This window comes from Littorina saxatilis, linkage group LG15, assembly GCF_037325665.1.
Source record: "Littorina saxatilis isolate snail1 linkage group LG15, US_GU_Lsax_2.0, whole genome shotgun sequence".
Classification (NCBI taxonomy): Eukaryota; Metazoa; Mollusca; class Gastropoda; order Littorinimorpha; family Littorinidae; genus Littorina; species Littorina saxatilis.
Window position 1 is genome coordinate 35194337 of NC_090259.1, and position 14133 is coordinate 35208469.

Sequence of the window (14133 nt, forward strand, 5' to 3'; positions counted from 1 at the left end):
AGGCCGTTCTATTTTTAGGGTTACTCCCCCTACCAGGGTGGATCGTAGTTTCAGCGTTCTAGCACTAAACTGAAGTAAATTGCTATATGTGAATTGGGTAAGTATATTAATCAAATGAAAATTTACCAATAAAATTTTCGATTAGTGCTTTTGTGAACAAGAAACAATTGACAAGTGGCTCTATCCCATCTTCCCCCTTTCCCCGTCGCAATATAACCCTTCGTGGTTGAAAACAACGTTAAACACCAAATAAAGAAAGAAAGAATCATAGTTGCTATTTATTTGAAAACTCGGCTCGCCCACATCTTGCAGGGATTCAGAGACCTTCAGTGGTGTGGACTTGCATCTATCTATATATATGTACGACTTGTGTCTGTCTGTCTGTGTGTGTGTCCGCGATGCACGGCCAAAGTTCTCGATGGATCTGCTTCAAATTTGGTGGGCATATTCAGGTAGACCCCGCACAGAACCTGGTCGATGAGAATTTTCAACACATGCTCTCAGCGCACAGCGCTGAACCGATTTTGGTTTTTCTCTGGATCCATTCCCAGTAACTCTTCCTTATCTTCTCCAGTGTTTTCAGCGTTTATCTCCCTTCCTTCGTGTGGTGTCAATCCATATTCCCGTTACTACGTTACTATTTTTAGAAGGTGACTGCACTGTCCAGAACGCGGCTTTCCTTGCATGTACCTGTAAGTTGTCCTCACTGTAAAAGTGCAAAGGTCGAATCTATTTATCAAAAAATCCACTGTCATCTATCTCTATCTATTTATATATATATAGATAGATATATACGGCTTCTGTGTGTGTGTGTGTGTGTGTGTGTGTAGGCAACACCTGTGGATTGTAGAGTTCTGTTTGTGATGGGGCCTGGCGGCGTTTATCTCGCCGTATGTTCAGGCCTTCCTTTCAGAAGCCATAACAGTTATTATAGGGCTTACAAATAAGCTCTAATATTCTCAATCCCGTTTGAGACGACTTCGCCTTCAAAGGTAATTGTGGTGTTTCGGCACTCGGTTAGATTTGACGTCGTCCAAAGGGAGTAACTCTTCCTTATCTTCTCCAGTGTTTTGCGCGTTTATCTCCCGTCCTTCGTGTGCCGGCGTACACCCGGCAAAGCCGGGTCCCCGGCACAGCCGGGTATTCGGTTCTACTTCTTCCCGGCGAAGCCGGCTACCCGGCGAAGCGGGTATTCTTTCTAGTTCCTCATCTATGAGCAAGTGGTATTTAGCTTCTGATACATTGAGTCCTTAAGAAAGTTAGCAAGTGAGACAAACTTAATTGAAACATATTTCTCTTTTAATTCAAGCTATGATTCAACAATCCTTTTAGAATATAACTCCTGAAATGATGAAAAGCAGCATCCGTGTATAGCATTAGCAAGGGATATAACTCTGGGGGTTTCTGTTTTTGTCTAAACCTTCTTTTTTAACCTGAGCAGTTAGCCCTTTTGAAGGTGTTCAATTGAAACAAAATGACTTGAAACTTGTTTCTCATTTGGTTCAAGCTATGGTTCAACAATTATTTGATAATATATACCACCTGCAATGATAAAATCATAAGCTACAAGTAAAAATGTGTAATACAAGGGAGGTGACTGTTCAATGTCTTGTGTTTGCCTAACTTTTTGTTAGCATGGCAATTTTCCTTTAATGTGGTAAACCAAAGACAAAACTAGGTGATGAAATACCTTCAAGTTTACAAGATTTCTTAATTTTGTGCAGCTCCAATTTTAAGTTTTGGTTTAAGCAAGGAGAGGCTAAAATCTAAAACCCTTCTTGAAATTTGTTTACCACTTGTTTTTAAGTAGACACCCTAGCCAGAGTGATGCAACCAAACATCTTCAAGTATAGAGGTTTTTGATTTTGTGCATTCACCCCCAACCCTGGGCTGGGTGGCCGAGTGGTAACGCACTTGCGCTCGGAAGCGAGAGGTTGCGAGTTCGACCCTGGGTCAGGGCGTTAGCAATTTTCTCCCCCCTTTCCTAACCTAGGTGGTGGGTTCAAGCAAGGGCGGATCTGGGGGGGTTACACGGGTTACGTAACCCCCCCCCCCCACCCCCCCAAAAAAGAGGTAATTTATTGGCTCAGGATGCACCAGATAGCTCTATTTTGCTTCTTTGGATAAAAAAAATTTCCGGGGGGGCATGCCCCCGGACCCCCCTAGAGGCTTACTTGTATCTTCGCAGTCATTTTGTAACCCCCCCCCTCCAAAGTGAATTGATCCGCCCTTGTCAAGTGCTAGTCTTTCGGATGAGACGAAAAACCGAGGTCCCTTCGTGTACACTACATTGGGGTGTGCACGTTAAAGATCCCACGATTGACAAAAGGGTCTTTCCTGGCAAAATTGTATAGGCATAGATAAAAATGTCCACCAAAATACCCGTGTGACTTGGAATAATAGGCCGTGAAAAGTAGGATATGCGCCAAAATGGCTGCGATCTGCTGGCCGATGTGAATGCGTGATGTATTGTGTAAAAAACATTCCATCTCACACGGCATAAATAAATCCCTGCGCCTTGAATATGTGCGCGATATAAATTGCATAAAAAAAATAAAAAAATAAAAAATAAATCCCTGCGCTTAGAACTGTACCCACGGAATACGCGCGATATAAGCAATTTGATTGAACCCTCTAAAAAAAAAATTTTTTAAATGTGTGTGTGCTGTTTTCAGTTTTAAAGCCAGGAGAGGCTCAAATAACCCCTCTTGAATTGCTAAAATTCATTTTCAGCTGGTCAGTTTTAATAACAAATACCTTCAAGTTTTCAAGATTTATATATTATGCATCTCTAACAAGCTTGTTTGTTCTAAGATTTAGAGTCAGGAGAGGCCACCTAAATTGCTAAAATTCATTTTCGCCGGGGGGGCGCTGCCCCCCTACATCCCCTAGCAAAGACGCTGCCCCTGCACCCCGCCGGAGCCTTAGCGGCCCCTGGACCTTCCAAAATGTTCAGTCCTGGCAACATTTTGGGTTCCCACCCATGCCTTTGGTAAACTACAAAAAGTTTCATTTCAACAGTCATTTTTAATTCTTAGAGGAAACTGTTTGGCAAACTTTTACCAATAATTGCAAACAGTGATCATAAGTGTCTATATATATGTAAATATTATACATAAAAGTAAATTGATATTATTATGTCCTTGGAATGTACAGGGCTGATGAAATCAAACATCTCACACCAACTTTGCACTAAGTATTCAACAGCCCGATCTGTCACTGCATGCATGCAGTGACAATTAACATCCATACAGCAAATTTGTCTTTATACAGTATTTGAAAGCTTTTGCCTACCATTTGTGCTTTTTACATTTAGTCAAGTTTTGACTAAATGTTTTAACATAGAGGGGGAATCGAGACGAGGGTCGTGGTGTATGTGTGTGTGTGTGTGTGTGTGTCTGTGCGTGTGTGTGTGTGTGTAGAGCGATTCAGAGTAAACTACTGGACCGATCTTTATGAAATTTTACATGAGAGTTCCTGGGTATGATATCCCCAGACGGTTTTTTCGTTTTTTCGATAAATGTCTTTTATGACGTATCCGGCTTTTTGTAAAAGTTGAGGCGGCACTGTCACACCTTCATTTTTCAATCAAATTGATTGAAATTTTTGCCAAGCAATCTTCGACGAAGGCCGGACTTCAGTATTGCATTTCAGCATGGTGGCTTAAAAATTAATTGATGACTTTGGTCATTAAAAATCTGAAAATTGTAATTAAAATTATTTTTTTATAAAATGATCCAAAATTACTTTTATTTTATTCTTTATCATGTTCTGATTCCAAAAACATATAAATATGTTATATTCGGATTAAAAACAAGCTCTGAAAATTAAAAATATAAAAATTATGATTAAAATTAAATTTCCGAAATCGTTTTAAAAACAATTTCATCTTATTCCTTGTCGGTTCCTGATTCCAAAAACATATAGATATGATATGTTTGGATTAAAAACACACTCAGAAAGTTAAAACGAAGAGAGGTACAGTAAACCACAGTGCAACCGCTACCGCGCTAAACAGGCTCGTCACTTTCACTGCCTTTTGCACTAGCGGCGGACTACGGTCATTGTGAAAACATGCAGTGCGTTCAGTTTCATTCTGTGAGTTCCACAGCTTGACTAAATGTAGTAATTTCGCCTTACGCGACTTGTTTTAATTTAGTATTGTAATTCATTCAAGTGTCTGAAGCGGACACAAAATCTTTTTTTTTTTTTTGGTTTTTTTTTACATTTTATTTCCTTTATATACACATAAACACAGCATAACATACATCATACACCGAGTTTATCAACAAAGCGCATACACACGTACATACCTAGACAAGACACAGACATAGACAGTAGGGTGGGTTGTTGAAAAGACAGGGGATATGGAAGGGGGGGGGGGGGGGTAACTGAGGTTGGGGGAGGGGAGGGGGGTAGGTGGGGACGGTGGTCACAATTTAGCCTCCAAGTATACATGGGGTTTAATTATCGGCATAAAAGTAGGACACAAAATCTTGACATTTGTCTTGGCACTGACACCATGTGGAATTAAACAAGGATTTTACAATGTTTATCTCTATTCGGATGGCGTGGGTCCTGTACGACCCATACTCTGCAAAGTAGTGATAAAGAGTTTATCCCTAATCAGATGGCGTGGGTCGTAGTACGACCCTTTTATTTTAAGGTTGAATCCTTCTTTAAATGTATGGATCGTACACGACCCACATCACTCAGACTTTGTAGTCCAAAGCGTGATCCGGTGAAGGTTATGTAAGCGATCATGTTCACCACCACAGATTTTTCCAGGCTTTTATAATGGAATCTTCTTCTTTGTTCATGGGTTGAAACTCCCACGATCTTTCACGTGTATTTCTGTTTTTACCCAGCCATTCAGGCAACCATGCATACGCCGCTTATGGGGGAAGCATGCTGGGTATTTTCGGGTTTCGAACTCTGACAGGGTCTTTTCCGCGTGCACTTGGTCTTGCGCTTGCATGTACACACAAAGGGGGATACGGCACTAGCAGGTCTGCACATAAGTTGACTCGGGAGATTCTCACCCAGGATTAGAACCCGCCACCTTCCGCATGGGTGGGACTGAAAAATGTCATGAATCCTGAACCTCAACTGAACCAACAACAAAAACAAACAAAAAAGAAAGAGAAAAAAAGAGGCCATAATCGAATCCGGATTTCCGGCATTACCGGAAGAATCCCTCCCATGTCTCTATATTCCCCCAAAAAATGTCCCAATCTGCACATAAAATAGCCAGGCCGTTGAATATTGTAATGTGTTCAAGTTGAAGGATGCTCTTATTCCATGTAAAAGACTGCCCAGATTTGTGGTGGCTGAAACAATGAGTTATAGGAGACTGTTGGTACTTTTAACCTTCACCAAGCTTCCTTGGTCGTGGACGACCCAGAGCCTCACAAAATTGTCTGTTTCTCTGAAACTATTGGGAGTTTTTGATTATAACTTCATGTAAACCTCAAACACCATAGGACGCTCCCATCAACCAATTTGTGCGACCCAAATGGAACTAAATGTGATGGGCTAGAAGGAGGAGGAAATACATTGACGTAGGTAGGTGAATATATGCACCTAGTAAGAAGTAGACCCCAAAGGTAAGGAGAACACCATGTGTCTTGCACTGAACGAAACAACACTTGCTCTCGTCTTGGATTTTACACACATGTAGAGTGGAATAGAGAAGAGTTCACTGGCACAGACCCACGAATCACTTAATGGAACATGAAACTCGTGAAAACCTAGACTGTCGGTTCATATTTCTCTCTAATTCCTGTTCCTTTCCTTGCCAACCCAACCAATGGCCGGGTGGCCACACAAGAAGTAAAAATGCAGTCTACATCATGCGTTATATGAAAACAGGGTACAAATTAAGTCTATCTTCTCTCTATTTCTGTTCTGGGCAGTTCTCTCTCAACAGTTCTGCCAAAAATCTCACATGTTAAGATGTACATAGAAACTGTTAGCTAACAAGACAGACATCACATCTCAATGGTCAAGGCAAGTAAACAAATCACAATCTTACAAACACACACGGCTGAACACGCAACCTGAACGAGAAAAGTGGCATTCTAACACCCTCTCAACGAGGCTTGATCTGAGTGCATCAAACATCACAAGAACCGGAGGCTACCCCTGGCTCTGCCATAAAGTTGTGTAACTGACCACCTGCTGGCCTGAGTTACCTGTCTCTCGTAAGGAGAGGCGGCACTTGAAAAGCATCAAAGACAAGCATTAAGGTGATGGACACAGACGACTAAGCGCATTTACAATCAACAGGTGGTTGGACATGTGCATCTCAAAAGTTAACTTGGAACAGATATTGACATTACACAAAACATAAAGCGATCAACAGAAAGTACACAAAACACAAATGATATTCAAAACATTTTAACGATTTAGTAGCCAGTCTTGCACTTGGCTACATAAAGAAAATTTGTATTATGTTTATCCCTATTCAGATGGCGTGGGTCGTGTATAACCCATACTCTGCAAAGAGCTGGTGGTAAAGAGGTTATCCCTATTTGGATGGCATGGGTCATGTACAACCCATACTTTTTACGTTGAATCCTTCTGCTAAAGTATGGGTCGTACACAACTCACATCATCTGGACACATAATCTATACACCTTTTAGAGTTCTCTATAAATATGTCAGAAAATGCCAGAGAAAGTTATGAGTCGGTTCACTGAAGTGTTGTTAGGATGCAGGCTCTTCATAATAAGCAGAATTGTAGATTCTCTTCTGCTGCAGCTCTTCTGGGGCGTTTTTCATACCGAATGGACACTGCAAGTAAAAGAAAAGTTACTAAAGAGTGCACTGCTAATGTAAGAACTTGCTTTGAAACAGACTACAGTTTCCTTGCATATATACAATGTACAGGGTGGTACAAAAAAAGCGCCCTATTTTCTTTTTGATCTCATTTTTGACTGCAAAGAGAGATTTATAAAATTTCTTCACCAAACAATAGCAGAATGATGGCAAATTATATCTTGCACATTTAGGTAGAAATTGGTCTGTCGCAGTCAAAAATTAGAAAAAAAGAAAATATGGCGTTTTTTTTTTTACTATCCTGTATATGTGAACAGCTCAGATCATGGGTAATTTTAACACCTTCACATGTAAATGCTTATTTTATAGCCATCCATTGAATTCAGAAGAAAACAAAGCATACTAAACTGCTAAGCATGAATCAAACAATAAGAAAATAAAAAGAACCAACAACATCGTTTTGTATGTGTGGGTAGTAAACACGTTTTATTTACAAAACACGGCGGAAAATGGCGACAAATTTGTTGCACAGCGACAGGTCACTTTCTTCAACCAAGTGCCAGTACTTTCATACATGACAAAGGAAAGCAAATATGGCCTGAATAATAAAGTTATAGTGTTCCTTTGCGTGTCTGAGTGATAAACTGTTTTAACCAACTCTCTTCTGAAACGTAATTGCACTCAGCAGATTTGTCTTCCGCTCATAACTTTCGTGTCACACGGTCTTTGCGACAAACAGATAGATCGCATTCTCGCAGAAAATCATTGACAACACAGACCAGTCATTTTTAGCATTGCATTTGGGAAGGACTACTATTATAGTGTGTTTTAAGAAAGAAAAACATTATAGTATCGGCAGAACACGACCAAATGAGTTTTCGTGTCACAGCGTTATGGGCGTGAGATTTGTTAGACTTTTTGTTCTCACACTGTAGCAAAATCATTGACAACATAGACAAGTCAGTTTTAGCATAGACATTGGGAAGGGCTACTATTATAGTGTGTTTTAGGAAAGAAAAACATTATAGTATCGGCAGAACACGACCAAATGAGTTTGCGTTATGGGCGTGAGATTGGTTTTTTTCACACTGCAGATCATATCTCAAAAACTACTGAGTGGATCTTTATGAAATTTGATATGGATATTTTTTACTGGATTTTCTCATAGAAGGTTTTTCCGTTTATTGATAGGACAGTTTGATGACGTCATATTTTACTGTTTGCCAAAAGGTCGAGGCAGCACTTTCACAGATACAGTTTTTCATCAATTTGATCGAATTTCTTATCACACAATCTCAGATCTAGGCCGAATTATGGGATTGCATTTCAGCTTGGTCACTTAAAGTTTTGTTATTGAAATGTTTGTTCGAAATATGTCATTTTTTCAAATTTTTAAAAACTAATATTTGAAACAGAAAATTTATATTGGTGTATTCCTGTATTGCGTCCTGTATCTAAAACTAGTTAGTTTTGTTGTTTTGTATTGATAATTATGCTTTAAAATGAAGAAAACCGATAAATAACCACTATCTTTATTTATGAAAAAAGACACTTAAAAACAACTTCTATCTATTCCTTATCATTTTCTGATTCCAAATATATATAGTTGCATGGTGTTTGACGTTGAAAATAAGCTCAAACTTAACAAACTCGGATCGTTGAATGGAAATTATACTTCCAAGCTCCGTGCAGCTGACAACATGATAAAAGCACGTCATTTCAAGTGTGGAACACGCTCATGACGTCATACTGAAAGGTGATGAATTATGGCTTCACCTTGCGATGTTTCATTTCAAACATGGTAACATTTTTAAAGGGGTTTCTTTCTCAGATTTGTGTTTGCCCTTTGTCTGTCTCTCTATGTCTCCGTCTGTCTGACTGATTCAATTAAATGTGTAATTACTTAGTTTTGCAAAAGTCAAACTAAGTATGATATACCTAATTGATTCAGGTCTCTAAATTCTTATTGTAAAATTGTGAGTTTTATTCAAAACAAATTTAATTGGTGTTTTAAACTCAATAATGGGGCATGCTGTGGTGAGCAGAAGAATGTGTGTTTACGAGCAGAAAAAGCCCATCAAAGTCAAGAATCGTGTTTTTCTTTTTCTATTTTCACCTTGTAGCTTCATACAGACACTAAGCAACAGTGTAGTACCACTTCCAGTGCAATATCTTGTACTTTAATTTTGACCATCTGTGTAACACTTTATTGACCCATGATCTGAGCTGTTCACATATGTTCCATCTTGAACACACGGCCAGTACAACTGGCCTTGACACGGAACGATTCAAGGGGGGCAATCTCAGTCATCTGAAAGAGGGAAATCCAAACGCAATCCGCCTTGTTCGATTTTATGGGCTTGGACGATAGAGAAAAATAAGAAAAGCAAAATCTGGAGTCCAGTCTGGACAAAACTGCTATCAAGAACGCAGAATTGATTTTTTCTGAGTTTTTTTTAGCCGTAAGCGCCATGTTTATCGGAGCAGGAAACTCTTCCAGAGTGAGGTCCCTTTGTTGGTTTCACTGCGGCCGCATTGTGAACAGCAGTTACTGAGAAATTCGAAATGAGAAATGGCGCTTACGGCTAAAAAAAACTCAGAAAAAATCAATTCTGCGTTCTTGATTGCAGTTTCGTCCAGACTGGACTCCAGCTTTTGCTTTTCTTATTTTTCTCTATCGTCCAAGCCCATAAAATCGAACAAGGCGGATTGCGTTTGGATTTCCCTCTTTCAGATGACTGAGATTGCCCCCCTTGAATCGTTCCGTGTCAAGGCCAGTTGTACTGGCCGTGTGTTCAAGATGTATATGTTCTTGATACCAAACAAACACCGCAAGCAAAGCATGAACAGATTTTTTTCTATAAGAGAGGGAACAGCTTTACTAAATTGTCAAACTGACTGTAACATTTTCCAAGCAGACATTTATGATGTCATGATATGCAAACATACAAACACACTGACAGACTCATAAAGATAAATTTATGTACAGCCAGTGCAATGATGGCTAAAGACAAACTTGCCTTGATGTAAGCATACACTGTGTCACACACACGCCATTATGAAAATGTGCCAATATAGTCAAAATGTACCAATATAATAACGAGAACAACAAGAACAACATTCTGAATAATCAGATTTTAGTTCTCATCCTTCCCCCCCCTCCCCCCCCCCCCCCCCTCTCTCTCTCTCTTCCACATCTTATCCCACATTAATTACGCATCAACTCTTTGGGATGGCATCTGATGTTCACATACAAAAATTAAACCCTCTACATTGTCGGGCAGCTAAACTCATGTTAAAAAGTCCACACTTGTCAGCTGATTTGAAGTTAAAGAATCTGAATGACCTTCCTCTAGTTAAACAGTTACAGATTTATAAGGCTGTAATGATGTATAAAGTTTATAATGGCGAAGTGCCCAACTAGCTATATTCAGGACCTGTTTCACAGAGTCACTGAAAGACACAGGTCTATACATTTTCTACCACCAATACCCTGGATCGATTTGTTCAAAACTAGTCAGGCCTTCTTGGCTCTATGGTGTGGATTTTACTTCATCTGTAATATGATCTTTAGCCTCACTAAACAAGCACTGCATAATAATTACATGTCTACCTTAGATGGCAATACTGGTCTTTAACATATATATAGTAGTTGTCAATACTTGGCAAAGTTTTGTGAATTCGAAATTATTTTGTATTACATGTATTATGTGTATTATGTGATTTTACGATTTTTTTGTCATCATCATCATCATCATTCATTTACACAATTATAATCCGTTTTTTCTACTCGTTTATCATTTATTAGAATTTTGTATTAGATTTAAGGACAGGTTGTTAATAAAGGCGTAGCCTTAAACCTCCATCCTTGGAAAATAAAGTTCCATCATCATCATCATCATCATCATCTCTCTCTCTCTCTCTCTCTCTCTCTCTCTCGTTCTCTCTCTCGCTCTCTCTCTTTCTTGTTTACATGTCTGCAAGCGTTGCCACAGCAGTCTCCCCTGTGTAGATGTGCCAGTTTTGACATGACATCGTAGCCTGTAAGAGGGTCTTTGTAGAACATTTCTCCGGCCTTGAGAAAAAGAAAAAGGAAGGTGAGTGAATATATAGTAAATAACAAGGCTGAAAAAAAATGTTTGTTTCCAGTGACAATGCCAAAAGTATTAATTGGTCGATTATTCATTTTCATTTTTTAGTAACCTGTATGTTTTTTTGCTTCACAAAGGCCTTCATTTGGCTGGAACTTGTGCAATTTGTGTCCACTATAGATTTCAGAGAAGGGTAGCTAAAATGGGGCTGGGCCGCTATTGCGCGGGTCCGCTACTGCGCGGGGCCGCTATTGCGCGAATCTAACCCTAACCCTAACCCTAAAGATTCGCGCAATAGCGGCCCCGCGCAATAGCGGCCCGCGCAATAGCGGGCCGACCCCGCTAAAATCCCTTCTACATGTAGTCTGCAAATGGAGTTTCATGTTTTTTTAAATTTCTATTTTTTGGAAGGGTGAAAAAAACATTCTGTAGGAACCAATTGAGTCCGTCAGAAAACTGGAGAACAAATTTGTTAAAGCCCTATAAGCAGACTCAAATGGTCCACCAAAAAATATGCAAAGCAAATGGTGTCAGAAAGGCTCAATTATAATGGATATAATCAATCAATCAATCAATATGAAGCTTATATAGCGCGTATTCCGTGGGTACAGTTCTAAGCGCTTGTCGAAGAGTTGTCAACACAGGACTAACAAAGAAACTAACATCTACAGACGGACACGAACCCTATCACACACTAGCAAACTCTGATAAACATACAACAAACAACTGTTTAACAACAATGTACACATCAATAGCTAGGTCCAAACAAAATAATGTTAAACACAAAGAAAACACCTCTCACAGAGCACAGCACAAGAATGTCTTTTGGGGCACAACACATCACGTCGAACATGAAAGTCGCAGCCAGCTACGGGAAGAACTGAGTCTTCAACCTACTCTTGAACGCGTCAAGAGAGGGGCTCTGGCGAAGCTCAAGCGGCAGGGAGTTCCAGACGGAGGGGCCCGCGGAGGAGAATGCACGCTGACCAGCAGATGCGAGTTTCGAGCGAGGGATGTGAAGGTGGAGTGGGTCAGCAGCGGAACGAAGGGGACGGTCGGAGGGCTGGGTGTACAGGTCCAGGGAGGATTGAAGGTACTCGGGAGCAGAGTCGTTGAGACACTTGTAGACCAGAGTGGACAGTTTGTAGGAGATTCGGGTGTTGACAGGGAGCCAGTGCAAGGAGCGAAGTAGGGGGGTGATGTGGTCTCGCTTCGTCTTCCTCAACGTCAGCCTGGCAGCAGCGTTCTGGACTCGTTGTAGGCCATGAATGGATGAGGCGGGGAGGCCAGCCAGAAGGGAGTTGCAGTAGTCCAGATGACTGAAGATGAGGGAGACAACTAGCTTGACACAGGCGTCGTGGGTGAGGTAGCGACGGATGGAGGCGATGCGTCGTAGGTGGAAAAAGCAGGTCTTGATGATGAAGGAGATGTGTGTCTGCATGGAGAGAGTGGAGTCGAGAAAGACGCCAAGGCTCATGACAGCAGGGGAGAATGGAACAGTCGCGTCATCCAGCTGGAGGTCGGTCACAGTGAGGGAAGCAATCTTCTGTCGTGTTCCAACGAGAAGGGCCTCCGTCTTCTCACTGTTCAGCTTCAACTTGTTCTCAGTCATCCAGTTCTTGATGTCGGTGAAACAACTGGAGATGGATTGCATATAATGCAATTCATTCTGATTCTTCTCCCTTTTTATCTATAGATCTATCTGTTAACGGGCACCTGTTTTTTGCACTTAGCTAATCTTTAAATGGAAGCCGTAAACATACACTGACCCAAATCTTCAGGCAAGACAGTTGAAGTTCTTATCTCTTAGTTTCAAACCCCTTGCAATATTTGCAAGTTTAGACATTTGAGCTTTAGTTCTCTTGCAAACGTCATGGGCTAAACTTGAAAGAACATTATCATTGAATGATTTTAGAATTAATATAGGTTCTCAAGAGTGCATGTATGTGCAGAGAAAATATAAGTATTATAGAAAATCAGCAGTTGAACTTGAACATAAAACATGTGATACTTGATTCATAATCCAAACACCACCAACAATTGTGAATGTGAGTATACAGTCCTGTGATCATTATTTATTTTTGTGTATGTTTCACAGTATGTACCTGCATACTGGCTTTTATAGTTTAAAAAAAAAGATTTTGTTTCCCACCGGAAAACAAGCATTATAACTTAAAATATGAGAGTCTTCTTCTTCTTGGCGTTCGCAGAAAAATATGAGAGTCAGATGTTTTAGTCTGCATCTGACTACAGCACAGATTCCTCTTTGTAATGTGCTTTCCAAGCTGATGGCTAATATGAACAGAGGGTGACAGACCTCTCAGAAAGGTTCCAAGAAAAGTTTGAAGACCAGTTTCCTCACTTGTTCGTTTGTAAATGTTACCGGTGTGCCCCAACTATACTAGCTACAAGTACCAGTCCAGGTGCATGAAATGGTGGTAAAGATGATAGGCCTTACATTCAATTTGGTATTCACTTGATCAGTTGATGTCTTTCAGTTTCAAGTTACTCAAATTTGATGCTTGCCCCCTCCCCCAACTAAGACTCCCCCCCCCCCCCCGACACCCATGCTGTGTCCTTCCCCTCCCGCAACAACCCTGTACCGCCTGCTGACCACCCACCACCCCCTGAGCCCTCCCACCACACAGCCATAGCAATAGCTAAATAGGTCGGATCTTTTACCTTTAGGGCATTCACATGGGCTTTGTGGATAGCAAGCTGTTGCGGTGAAAGAGAGGCTTCGTCTACTGACTCAATGAATTCCACTGACATGGCTTGAAGTTCACGCTTGCGTTGATCTCCTTCTGCAGCTGTTTCGTCACTTGTTTCACCACTCGTTGTTTGGGTCAAGCTGATGTTGACCTCTGTTATTGCCGACGGTTCCTCGGTTGTTGCTGTAATGTTTTGTTGGCTATCTGAATCGCCCTTGGTGTCAGACGACCACATTCTGAATATATAAAAGTTCGTATCCGCGAGGAAAGCAGTTCTTGAATCCCACAGACGAGTTGTACGGGCATGTCTCAAATTCCTCAAAAACATTGTCAACCTCTCTCGATAACGAAAGTAGAACCTAAACAATGTTTTGTTTGTCCTTACTCTGATCAAACCAACTCTTGAGCATATGGGCTCCTTAAAATCCATTGAAAATACATGATCTTTCACCAAGAGAGTAACACCGCCATGTGCAGGTCACATTGTTCAACCCAAGACTAGCAGACGTCCTTGTCATAACAGAAGTGCAGCCGCCATGGACGATTCTACC

The 14133-nt window shown here is 40.7% G+C and overlaps 1 long non-coding RNA gene across 1 annotated transcript; it reads right to left on the reverse strand.

The window, feature by feature from the left end:
* Positions 1–3950: 3950 nt before the first annotated feature.
* On the reverse strand, positions 3951–14127 carry LOC138949156 (uncharacterized). Its single transcript, XR_011450176.1, has 3 exons — positions 13554–14127; positions 10754–10855; positions 3951–6795 (listed from the first exon to the last, which is right to left on the reverse strand). It is a non-coding gene; the product is annotated as an uncharacterized lncRNA (long non-coding RNA).
* Positions 14128–14133: the final 6 nt, after the last annotated feature.